Source organism: Suricata suricatta, chromosome 8, assembly GCF_006229205.1.
Source record: "Suricata suricatta isolate VVHF042 chromosome 8, meerkat_22Aug2017_6uvM2_HiC, whole genome shotgun sequence".
In the NCBI taxonomy this organism is placed as follows: domain Eukaryota; kingdom Metazoa; phylum Chordata; class Mammalia; order Carnivora; family Herpestidae; genus Suricata; species Suricata suricatta.
In genome coordinates this window covers 12703929-12715468 of record NC_043707.1, presented here as the reverse complement: position 1 = coordinate 12715468, position 11540 = coordinate 12703929, and positions in this window count along the sequence as shown.

Below are 11540 nucleotides of genomic sequence, written 5' to 3'. Positions count from 1 at the left end.
CCTGACTTATTTCACTTATCATGACACCTTCAAGGTCCATCCACTTTCCTACAAATGGCCAGATTTCATTCTTTCTCATTGCCATGTAGTACTCCATTGTGTATATATACCACATCTTCTTGATCCATTCATCAGGTGATGGACATTTAGGCTTTTTCCATGTTTTGGCTATTGCTGACAGTGCTGCTATGAACATTGGGGTACATGTGCTCCTATGCATCAGCATTTCTGTATCCCCTGGGAAAATCCCTAGTAGTGCTATTGCTGGGTCATAAGGGAGTTCTATGGATAGTTTTTTGAGGAACCTCCACACTGTTTTCCAGAGTGTCTGCACCAGTTTACATTCCCACCAACAGTGTAGGAGGGTGCCCGTCTCTCCACACCCTCGCCAGCATCTATAGTCTCTTGATTTGTTCATTTCAGCCACTCTGAAGACCACTGGTTTTAAGTAGTCACCAACTGCAGAGGTCTTCCAGTACAATCCCAAGTCCAAGGCAGGCTGGGATACTTGGCACCACCCTTCCTACATATCTTTCTAAAGTTCATTACAAGACTGACAGTATTCCATAAGCAACATCTGTAGGACTGGAGGCTGTCTGAACTGGATACTCAAGCCAATTTTGAAAGTATATGGAGCTGAGAGTATTAATATCTCAGGTTCCATATTCCCCATTGATTTTTCACAACCATTGATTGGAGCAGGGTTAGTGCTTGGCAACCAGGAAGGCTTCCATCTATCAAGGGATTTGTCACTCTAGACAGCTTCAGGTTTTGCTGATTTGGAAATTGCAATAGATGATGACAGAACAATGAACAATGGCTTTGCTATTGTCATCCTTCACCACTGCCCTTTAGGCAGCATTCCAGAACAAAACAAAAAATATATATATAAAAGGCCCAGTTCACCTGCTTGCTTGTTCCTGCCCCTGAAGCAGGATGATGAGGTTTAGTGTCAGTTGCTTCCCTGAGCAGAGAAATGGCCAGGTTTCAGTGAATGTGCAGTGTTAACTTCTTGCACCAGGAGGAAGGAGACTTGACTTGGCCCTTCACCACGTATTCAACCTTATCCTATTTCAGGCACCCAGGTTTTCCTCCAGGGAACACTCCTGATTCTCAGCCCATGCACTTTGGGTGGAGTTGGATCCACTTTCTGCCCTAGAGATGAGCATGTGGCTCAGGCCAGACCTAGCAGAACAAGCATTACTGTGAAGCCAGTGACTGGTTCACATGAGCCAATGAGACACAAAGATGCTCTCGATGGTTAAGATTAGCAGGCTCTTTAGGGTTAGACCTGAATTTGCAGCTAAAGGTGGTATTTTTCAGTTAAAGGAATTTGGAAGCAATTTGCCACCATGTGGAACATGAGAATGAAGCTAATAGAGAAGAAAGCATTTTATAGACAGAGACCTCATTCTGATGGCATAATTCTAATGCCTAGGCCAGGTCTCGCCTGACCCTAGCTCTGATCCTCAGTGTTTCATCGATAGGCATTAAAAGGAGACTGTCCTGGGTTTTTTCCCACCTAAAACAAAAAGGAGTTCTGTACTCAGGTTCTACCCCCCGTTCTGCCACAAATGAGCAGGGTGACCTTGAGCAAGCCTCTTGATCTCTCTGAACCTGGGTTTCCTCATCTATGAGGAGCTCTGGAGAAAAATCATCAGGAGGTCATTAGATGGAGAAATTTCAGCTTTGAGATTCTGGAGTATTTTACTGAGTTACTGTTGTAAACGCAGAGTTTTGTAGGAGGGGATGGGTACAAAATTCTGAATTTAAACCTTTAGGACAAGCAGATGCATCAAAATGTCTTTCTAAACGGGGAAATGAGTACAGACAAGAGTGAAAATTTTAAAATAATTCAGCAACAGGGGCGCCTGGGTGGCTCAGTCGGTTAAGCCTCCGACTTCGGCTCAGGTCAGATCTCACATTCGTGGGTTCGAGCCCTGCGTCAGGCTCTGTGCTGACAGCTATCTCAGAGCCTGGAGCCTGCTTTCGATTCTGTGTCTCCTTCTCTCTCTGCCCCTCCCCCTCTCATGCTCTCTCTCTGTATCAAAAATAAATAAAACATTTTAAAAAATTAAAAAAAATAAAATAATTCAGCAACTGATCTAAGGGTGACATTTTACAAAATAAGAGCATTTTGAAAGGGTGAGAATTGAAAAACAGTGGGATGTATAATTTTTAAACAAAGAAAATCTTTCCTTAGAAAAGATAGTTGCTAACCAAATTCAATATTTATAGCTTTTCCTAACCCTTTATTTCTAACCTGTTTTGAAGTGACTTTATTTAAGGTTTCCTAAATAACATGTTTCCTTTTAAAAATGCTAACAGTGTTTGTTTTTCAACAGGAGAAATTAAATTATTTATATTTACTATAATCACCATATGTTTGGCTTTATTTCTGTCATCTTCATTTATGTTGCTTACTTTTCACTTTTTCTTGAGGGCTACCCTTTTCAGCTTCTATCTAATTGAGCAAATATTCTCTTTGCTTTTATTTCTCCAGTGAAACTGAAGTCTACCTTCCTTTTAAAAATATGTATATTTTAATTTAGAGGTACTTTTACAAACACAAATATACTTCAAATCCCATTTTGTTAGCAATGCCAGACAGTAATCAGTAGCCTAGAGCCTCCTCTCTGAAAACACAACCCTATGACATTTCTTCATCTCTTCCACCCTTTACTCTCCACCTCCCAGGTCTTATGATATAGAATTTGGGTCTAAGATTAATATTTTGTTGTAGATATGCATGGATTTTAGCTACCTGGTTTTCTGGCATGCCTCTGCTATTTTATTAACTCCTATTCAACAACTGCATTGAAATTTTACAGCCACATTATCAGAAACTGTTTGTATGTTTTTCCCTGTTTTTTTTTTCCCTCTTCAGCTTGTTCCTTAATTCCACTATGTCTGTTCTCTCTTTCCAGAATCACTCTTTGATGAACGTTGGGTCTCTTGGATCCATCGCCCATGTGTTGACTTTTGTGTTGTCATTTTTATGTCATTGCTCTAGGGGTTGGTAGAATGCTTTGGTTAGATATTCCTGATCACTAAGTCAATCCTTTATTTAATTTTTAATGTCTTAAAAATGTTTATTTATTTTTGAGAGAGAGAATGTGTAAGTGGGGGAGGGGCAGAGAGAGAGAGGGAATCTGAAGCAGGCTCCAGGTTCTGAGCTATTGGCATAGAGCTAGACACAAGGCTGAAACCCACGAACTGTGAGATCATGGAGTGAGCCAAAGCCAGACGTTTAATTAACTGAGCCCCCAGGGACCCTCCTTCATTTAATTTTTAATTCTGCTATTCAGACCTCCCACTTAGTTGCTAATGTTACCAATCATTTTAATTTCCATGATTTACTTTATATTATTAAGGCATTTTATGAATAAACCCAGGTTTCTGTATGGAGGATACATCCTCTCAGATCTGAGGGTACTAATTTGCATTCTCTGAAGTTATCTTCTGTTTACTGCATTAGCTTTGGTCAGGATTTGTCTCAGTATGCTTGGTTTTATGTTATATTGCTCCTTCAAATATTTGGTGATGTGGTTGTTTATATTTATAAAGAAGGATGTAGGGAATGTGCTGTCCAATATGGCAGTGATTTACACAGCCATAAGCGGTAGCCACTAGTTACAGGTGGCTATTTAAATTTCAACTTAATTAAAATTAAATGAAATTAACATTCAGTTCCTCGGTGGCACTAGCTATATTTCAAGTGTTCAAGAGTCCCACGTGGCTAGAGGCTACACTATCGGGTGGTACAGATTTATAGAGCATTTCTATCACCACAGACTGTTCTAGAGTGCAGTGCTAGTCTGGACTGATTTGTTTTCCCTCCAACATGTGACAGTCACTGTCCCCCAGACAATGGAGATGGCTGCTTTGAGTGGAGAGGAGATCCCCTCCATGTGGGCTTCCCTTCCTGATGTGAGGGGAGGAAGTCTGACTTCCGGGTGAGAGTTCTCCATTTCAGCTGCATTTAGCAAAGGTAATCTGGGGCAGTGACCGATTTCTCTCCTTAGCCACCTAAACTCCAGGCCCAACTTGCTATAGAAAACTGCCTTCAGAGAAAACCTGGGAATAAGTGCTGCAGCCAGCCCCTCTTCAATGAGGAATTTGTGTAATTGTTCTCTTGTCTCTATTACCCAGAGACCATTGCTTCTCCCAGACTGCTGTCTCTGATCTTGATTTTTCTCCAGAGTTCTATTGGGAGAACTCAGTTTTACAATTGCATCCTTTTTATCTACTTGGAGTTATAGTTTCCTAAAGGCTGTTAAGGAATCACCATTAATCTGATGCCATATATTTTATCTCTTCCACACTTTTCTCAACATTCTTGCCCTTCTGATTGCAACATTCCCCATTTTCTAGCACTGCCACTGATTTATTCTTGCTCTTATATTTCTCCTGTCAAGATGTGCTCAATCAGCCATCTTGAACTTAAAGTAGTAGTCTGATTTCTTATGTCTTTTATGTCTACAGAATAAGTTTTATAAGTAATCATAGAATTTCAGGGCTAGAAAGGAAATATGAGATCCATTCCAATCCATTCATTTTACAGATGCATAGAATAAGATTCATATAAGGAAACAGACTTGTCCAATGCTATAGAGATAGTACTGATGGTAGCAGAGCTGGGACAAGGAAGGAAGTCATTCACCTCGTACACTGGCCTCTGGCCATTGACTTCTGCTCCAAGAGCCCTGAGAAATTATAAGAGGGAGTCAGTGTCTCAGCCCACCTGTATGCTGAGCTCAGGAGAGTAGGTGCCTCGTTAATGAGCTTTTTTCTAAGCTTCTCCAAATTCAAACCAATGGAGGACTCATGCTTCTAAAGGACATTTTCAACAGAACTGAAGGAATTTAAGAGTATCATCCTCCTAACCTACAAATTCATTTTCCCAGAACTGCCCTTTCCCCAAGCACAGTGAAAATTCAAGGGTATACCTCAAAACTGGAAGAAGAAAGGGGCTTGGAAAATGCAAACAAGTCTTGCTTTGAAATGATCATGACACTGCCAAGATGGGGTGTGGGTAGATGTGAGAAAGAGGCTTCTCCTTCCCCCCAAAAAATTCTGGGGTGGAAGCTCACTGTCCATCTTAGCAAAATGCTTCACCTCCAGCATCTGCCTGCTCGCACAGATCTGCAATCTGTTTCCAGTGAAGCAATGTAATTAATTGTTTTAAAATGCTTTTTGAGACTTCAGAAAACTGACCTAAGTTTAATGGTTCATAAACCTCATTTGTGCTTCTATTAGAGAATTTAAAATGGGAGCTGATCTGCTTCTGGACTAGAGAGGAGAAGAGGACGTCAGACCTGTGCTGTGAGGCCTGCAGCAATGGCCACAGCTGCAGAGTCATCCCTCTTCTAACACAGTCAGGAAGGGAGAGAGCAGGGCAGGTTCCCTGGCATCGCCCCTTAGAGGGTTTGATTTAACGGTGACATATTAAAGGATGATGTCGTGGTAAAGTTAGAGAGAAGTAGTACACTCTTTCTGTCCTAGAAGCTTCATCTCCTAACATCATACACCTTAGAATGGAGTTTTAAAACACTTTCCAGTCCTAGCTAGGCTCCTGTTCCTGGGCACTTCCAGACAAAATACCTTAATCCCTACACGTGGCCTCATACACTGAGATTTTTCTAGGGACACCAAGAAAGGCTCTCTAGTACTATGAGCAATACATTCCGGAGGATCAGAGAGGCTCAGTTTGGGGATCAAAAACTCAAGTGCATCCAGACACCAGACAGGTAACATAAACAAGTCAAGAAGAAGGGTAGAAGATGAGAAAACAGAAGGAGGCACATCCTTTGTAAGAGGGGGCAGCTGTTATTCAGTCCCAGGGGGCTGTTGCCACTCAGAGATGTGTGCTCAGTCATCCCAGAGCAATCAGAAATCTAGATAATAAGTCTGACTTTGCAAGAAACCACAACCTCTGGCTACCAAGTGGTCTCTGGATCTGCAACATCTAAACAGATGCAGCCAATATGAAGGTCCAGCTTCTGGTACACCTCATTATGGCTGCCAGAGAGACCTTTGTTTATCTGCATTCTGAGCGGCGTTAGAAAGGCAGTCACTTCAAGAAAGGGGGTGCCTGCCAGAAGGTGTGTGTTCTCGGGATATTCCCTAGGGTAGAGGTCCTAAGGAAGTCATAAAGATTATACTTCAGAAATATACACTCTCTAATCAATTGTAATATAACTGTCACAATTATAATAAATAGCTTGGATCCACAGAGTACCTACCACATTAAGTGATTTATAGACATAATCTTATTTCATTTACACAACAAACTCAAGAGGTATTATAATTATCTTCTCTCTGTAGCTGAGAAAGCAGACTCAGAGAGGTTAAGTAATTTTCCCTTGATCTCACAGGTGGTAACTTCTAAAGTCTGTCAGGAAATGAGCTCCCAAGGTCTATGTGTTATTCTGTGCCTCCCTTGATGATAGCAAGTGGGAAGTTCAACATAATGCTGAAGTGACTTCCTCTCCCAGTTTCCAGGGATTTCCAAAGTAGGTTTAGAAGTATGAGAACAGATGGTTTTAGGGTGGTGATGGTATCTAAATTTCCCTAAACTTTCAAATGTATGTCTGAAATACAGAAAAACAAATTAAATTAAGGTGATCAGAAATATCAGTATGCTCTAAAAAAAAAGACTCTTTAGCTTTCAAGATATTTATCATTATGAGTACCCTGGGATACCCAGTGGATAGTACTAATTTGGTAAGACTGGTAGGATAAGGAAGACAAGATCACAAAAGGCTTTGGAAAAGCAATGGATAGCCACTGAGAGAAGGGGTCACGGTCATGCAATAGACTGCCCTTGTTGGCTGGTGAGATTTTTCAAAGCAGCTTCATCTAGATATAATTGACATGCTATACAATGCACACATTCAAAGTATACAACTCAGTGGTTTCTAGGATTTTCACAGACATGTGCAACCATCACCATAGTCCATTTTAGAACATTTTCATCATCTCCATAAGAAGCCTTCTAACTCTCCAGCTATCACACTCCTGTTTCCCCCTCCTCGCACAGCCCTAAGCAACCACTAACCTACTGCCTGTCTAAACAAATTTTTCTATTCTGAATTTTCATATGAATGAAATCACGTAATATGCGCTCTCTTGTGAGTGGCTTCTTTGACTTAGCATAATGTTTTCAAGGTTCATGGGCTGTTGAGATCTGAATGGCTTTTAAAACTATCTTCTCTCTCTCAATGGGTCATTTGGGCAGATTTCTTCTTCAAGTCAAGTCTTCGAGCCTTCTTTTGGCATTGTAAACCAGACCAACAGAACTCCTGTCTGGAGTCCTTAACAGAAACAGCTAAATGCTCTGTGCTTTCCCCTTCCTGGGATCTCCAGGGAAAACTCCAGACTGGCCTACTCCTGGGATTTCCAAGAGCATGAGCCAGACATCCTCTGCTGATTCATTTTAGAGTCAACATCACCAGTCAAATACTCATGTCTTAGCTCTTTCCTCCCACTCCTACTTTCAAAAGAACTTAGCATTTCTAGAGCTTTACTAGATTTGGTAGGAGGGTAGATCTATAAACAATTATGTCAGACATTATTCAAGAGGTCTTTAGATTTAGAATGAGGTCTACATGCAGAGCCCAGTACCCTGAATTTTTCTCCAAACAGCATCAAAGAAACTACTGCCTGATGCATCTTCACAGCCCTTGGTCCTCTTTTCTGTGTTGTCTCAAAGAGAACAAACCAGTGTAAAAATATAGGATGTGAGTGAGTTTTGTTCAAAGCAATGGTGAGAACTGGTCATTCTTAAATGATGCCCATTAGGACCCACAAGCTATTTGGAAATACCAGGAGTTATAAGTTTCACAAGGATTTCAGTCTGGTTGAGGAAAGATAAATATGTAATGTAAATGGAAGGGACACTTTGTGAACAGAACACATTCTTGGGAGTATTATTCTGAGGGATGTTTTGAGGTTAGGGTATATTGGGACTAACAACCACAGCAGCCACTCCTAGTACTAAAACCACCATCATCATCATTTATTTATTGAGCATTTATTTATATGTCAAGATCCTGCTAGGCACTTAAGTTGTTAGGCACTTAACTTCAGGGGTTACCTCAAGGGTTACCTCTCTAAACCCTCCAACAAGCCTGTCAAGATACGCAAGATATTACAACCTTCCCTTCACAGATGATAAAAACTGGTTCAGACGGGTTTGATGGTTTGCCCCAAATCACCCAGCTAGTGAGTGGTGGAATTAAGTGTCCAAAGCAGATTTGTTGGTCACAAAGATGGCATCACACCCATCGTTGTAGCTATTGTTGCTAGCAGCATAGCGAAAGCAAGGATCAAGAATATGAAAGGAGACATTTTTCATCCAGAAGCTAGAAACCCATCTTTTAAAAGTCACGCAAACACTGTAAAATTTAAAATAGGCAATTTCACATTTTGATGACGGTGTTTAAAACGAGGCAGTATCAAGTATGGGTTAGACGCCAGTCTAGACATCTGGTATACCAGCTCCGGCACATCCGCCTGGTGTTCACCCCTCCATCCCAGAGGATGAGCTGAATTTTTAGGATGAGATGCTATTTAACTCCTCTTGAAAGGGGCCTCCCATTCCTGGATCCATCCTGTGACATCCCAGGCAGAGAAACTCTGTCTTCTGCTCAGCAACCAGCACTGGATTTTGCCCCATTTCTTGGCCTTGGGTTCTTGCAAAGTCACTCTAATTAAAATTTTTATAAATCAGGTCCTATTTCGAATGCAAAGGAAGAACTTGCACTTTAAGAGAATCCTGTCTTGAATCCTCAAGAAAATGGAAGACTGCTTGTAGAACTGAATAGCTAATTCTGAAATTATCCATTTTGTAAATTCAGAATTTGGTTCACAGCTTTCTGAAAACAACCTTTAAACTTTGAAACCAATTTGAAATTCAAGTTTGTAGCTGGGTCTTGTGGGCACTCCTTATCACCTTTGCTGATAAGCATTTAAATATATTCGTTAACAAAAATAATTGTTGTCACAGTTAACTACATTAGCACCTTTTAATTGAATTAGAAATTAGATGGGGGTCATGAATATTTCACTAGGGCTCACTGCTAGCCTTCCCAATTACCATCTTAAAAAAAAAAAAACAAATGCCCTCACAGAGCCATAAACAGGTGGGTTTGCGGTGTGCAGGTTCCTGGCCTTTCTCATAGTTTTGCCACTAAAGTCACCCCATACTCAAAAACGAATTGAAAAAAGAATTTTTTAAACTTCCATGCTGCTCTTCTATGATTCCAGGAATGATGCAGAGTTTTCTGTCCTGAGGAAACTTTCAATAAACATTTGCTCAACACAAATTGGAAACTGTCAATCCCAGGGCATGCTGAAGAGGGAATGCACTTGGAGCGGAGGAGGGGCTTATGACGTGCTGCCCAAGGTTCTCAACCCCAGCACAGCTGCCACAGGGGGTCAGGAACTTCTGTTGTGGGCAGCTGTCGCTGTCTTGTCACTGTTGGATGCTTAGCAGCATCCTTGGTGTCCACCCACTAGATGCTAGTAGCGTGCACGCACACACGCACACTCATGCCAGTTGTGACAGTGAAGACAGGCTCCTTATAATATTTGGAAGTTCAGATAATATCCCCTCTGGGAGGGAGTTTTCCACTATTTAGAAACCGCTGAGTTACCAGCCTTTCCTCTCACGTTGGGCCGTGCGTTTCCTAGACCTCCGTTTTGTATATGTGAAACAAAAGCAATTGCACCGATTCCCTGGGATGTTGGAAGAGTGACCGACATCAAGTGATAGAAGGCACGGCTGACAGAGTGCTCCTTCACTGCTGGCTGAGGTGGCAGGAGGAATCACAGCGGTGGCCACAGCCGCACTAGCGAGATTTGTCTCCAGACCCGAGTGATGGGGCCGGAGGACTGGCTGCCCCGTTCTATTTCTTCTCCGCTCACCAAAAGGCCAGGGTGTTGGACTGACCTAGTCAGTCTTCTTGCCTGAGGAAAGGGCCCAGGTGCTAACTTCAAAGGCTGCACCGGCCCCCCTTCCCCGGACCTTTAAGCTAGTCTAACCTACCCCACAGACCACGGGTCCAGTGGGTGGTCAAGGCAAGCACTGGATCTTTCCACAGTAGACATTTGAGATCGCTTGGAGAGATTAAGAAAAAAAGAAGTGGGGATTGGAGCCAGGCAGACCTGAATTTCAAAACTGACTTCTGGTGCTGGGAGGTCTCAGGCAAGTTTCTTAATGTTTCTTAATGCCCCTGAGTCTCATATGGAGTCACTGAGCATTATGCCATACGCTGGTTATAAGAGGGAAATGCAATGATGCCCCTAGGGCCATGTTGGGCACAGAGTAGATATTCTAGAATTACACACTAATTATAATTTTTATGATGATGAATATTATGATATTCTACCCCATATTTTCTTAAACTTGACACTATTGACATTTGGGGATGAATAATGATCTGCTTTGGGGGCTGCCCTATGCTTTTTAGGATGTTGGCAGCATCTCTGGCTAATTAGGTGTTGGTAGCATCTGTCACCAGCTCTAAGGACTAAAAATGTCTCCAGACACTGCCAACTGTCCCTTGGGGGCAAAAACCACCCCTGGTTAGGAGCTACTGCTCTAAAGGAAATGGATTCCCCTCCTTAGCCTGCTTGGTCACTCTGTCCTGTTACTGTCACCTCTTCTGGGAAGACGTCCTGCCTTCCTTATGTGCAATTGGCCACTCCTTCCACGGTCACATAATTGTTTGTTTGCTCATCTGTCTGGTCTGCTAGACTGACAGCCCCTCAAGGGGTGGGTTCACTTTTATCTGTACCTGTAGTTGGCACAGAGTGGAAGGTAGTAGACAGGGCAGATAGGGAAGAGTCAGTTAGTATTTATTGAGCACCTATGTATACCACAGCTGGTAAACTGCTTACACGCATGATTTCTTTCAACATTCTCAATAGGACTGTAAGGGATGATCACTAAGTCCATTCTGCCAATAAAGAAACTGAGACTTAGAGAGAAGGAACTCATTTAGAGATACACAGCAAGAATGTGAAAGGACTTGAGGTTTGAACCCAGGTCTGCACGGCCTCCAAACCTCTCCTCTCCTCCAAGCATTCCCCAAAAGCGGGAAATGAGGCACCTTCTTCCCAACCTGCGCTGTACGCTCCATCTCCCCCAAGCTGGAAAGGAGGGCATGCTTAAAATGAATTCCTCGCCCCAGTTTGAGATCAGAAAATTGGGGTGGTGTGCCAAAGGCCAGGAAGTGAGTGGAAATGGCTGACCTGCTCAAAGAAACAATCCATTATGGATCCAAAGATGAGGCACTGAGCATTTTTCACTCTCACTGAAAAGGTCGAATTAGAGGCAGTGGGACCCAAAGTGAGACCTTTTAGCAATTTCAGAAAGTTCAGCCTGCAGCTTGGGGGCAGAGCTGAAGCTAATTCCCACATCATACCAGCCCTTCTCTCTACCTCCAGCTTCCAATACCTGCTGGTGCCAGCCCTACCTCATCGGGCAGTAGCCTGCGTGGGGCACAGGTCCCGGGCTCATGAGGGAGGCATTC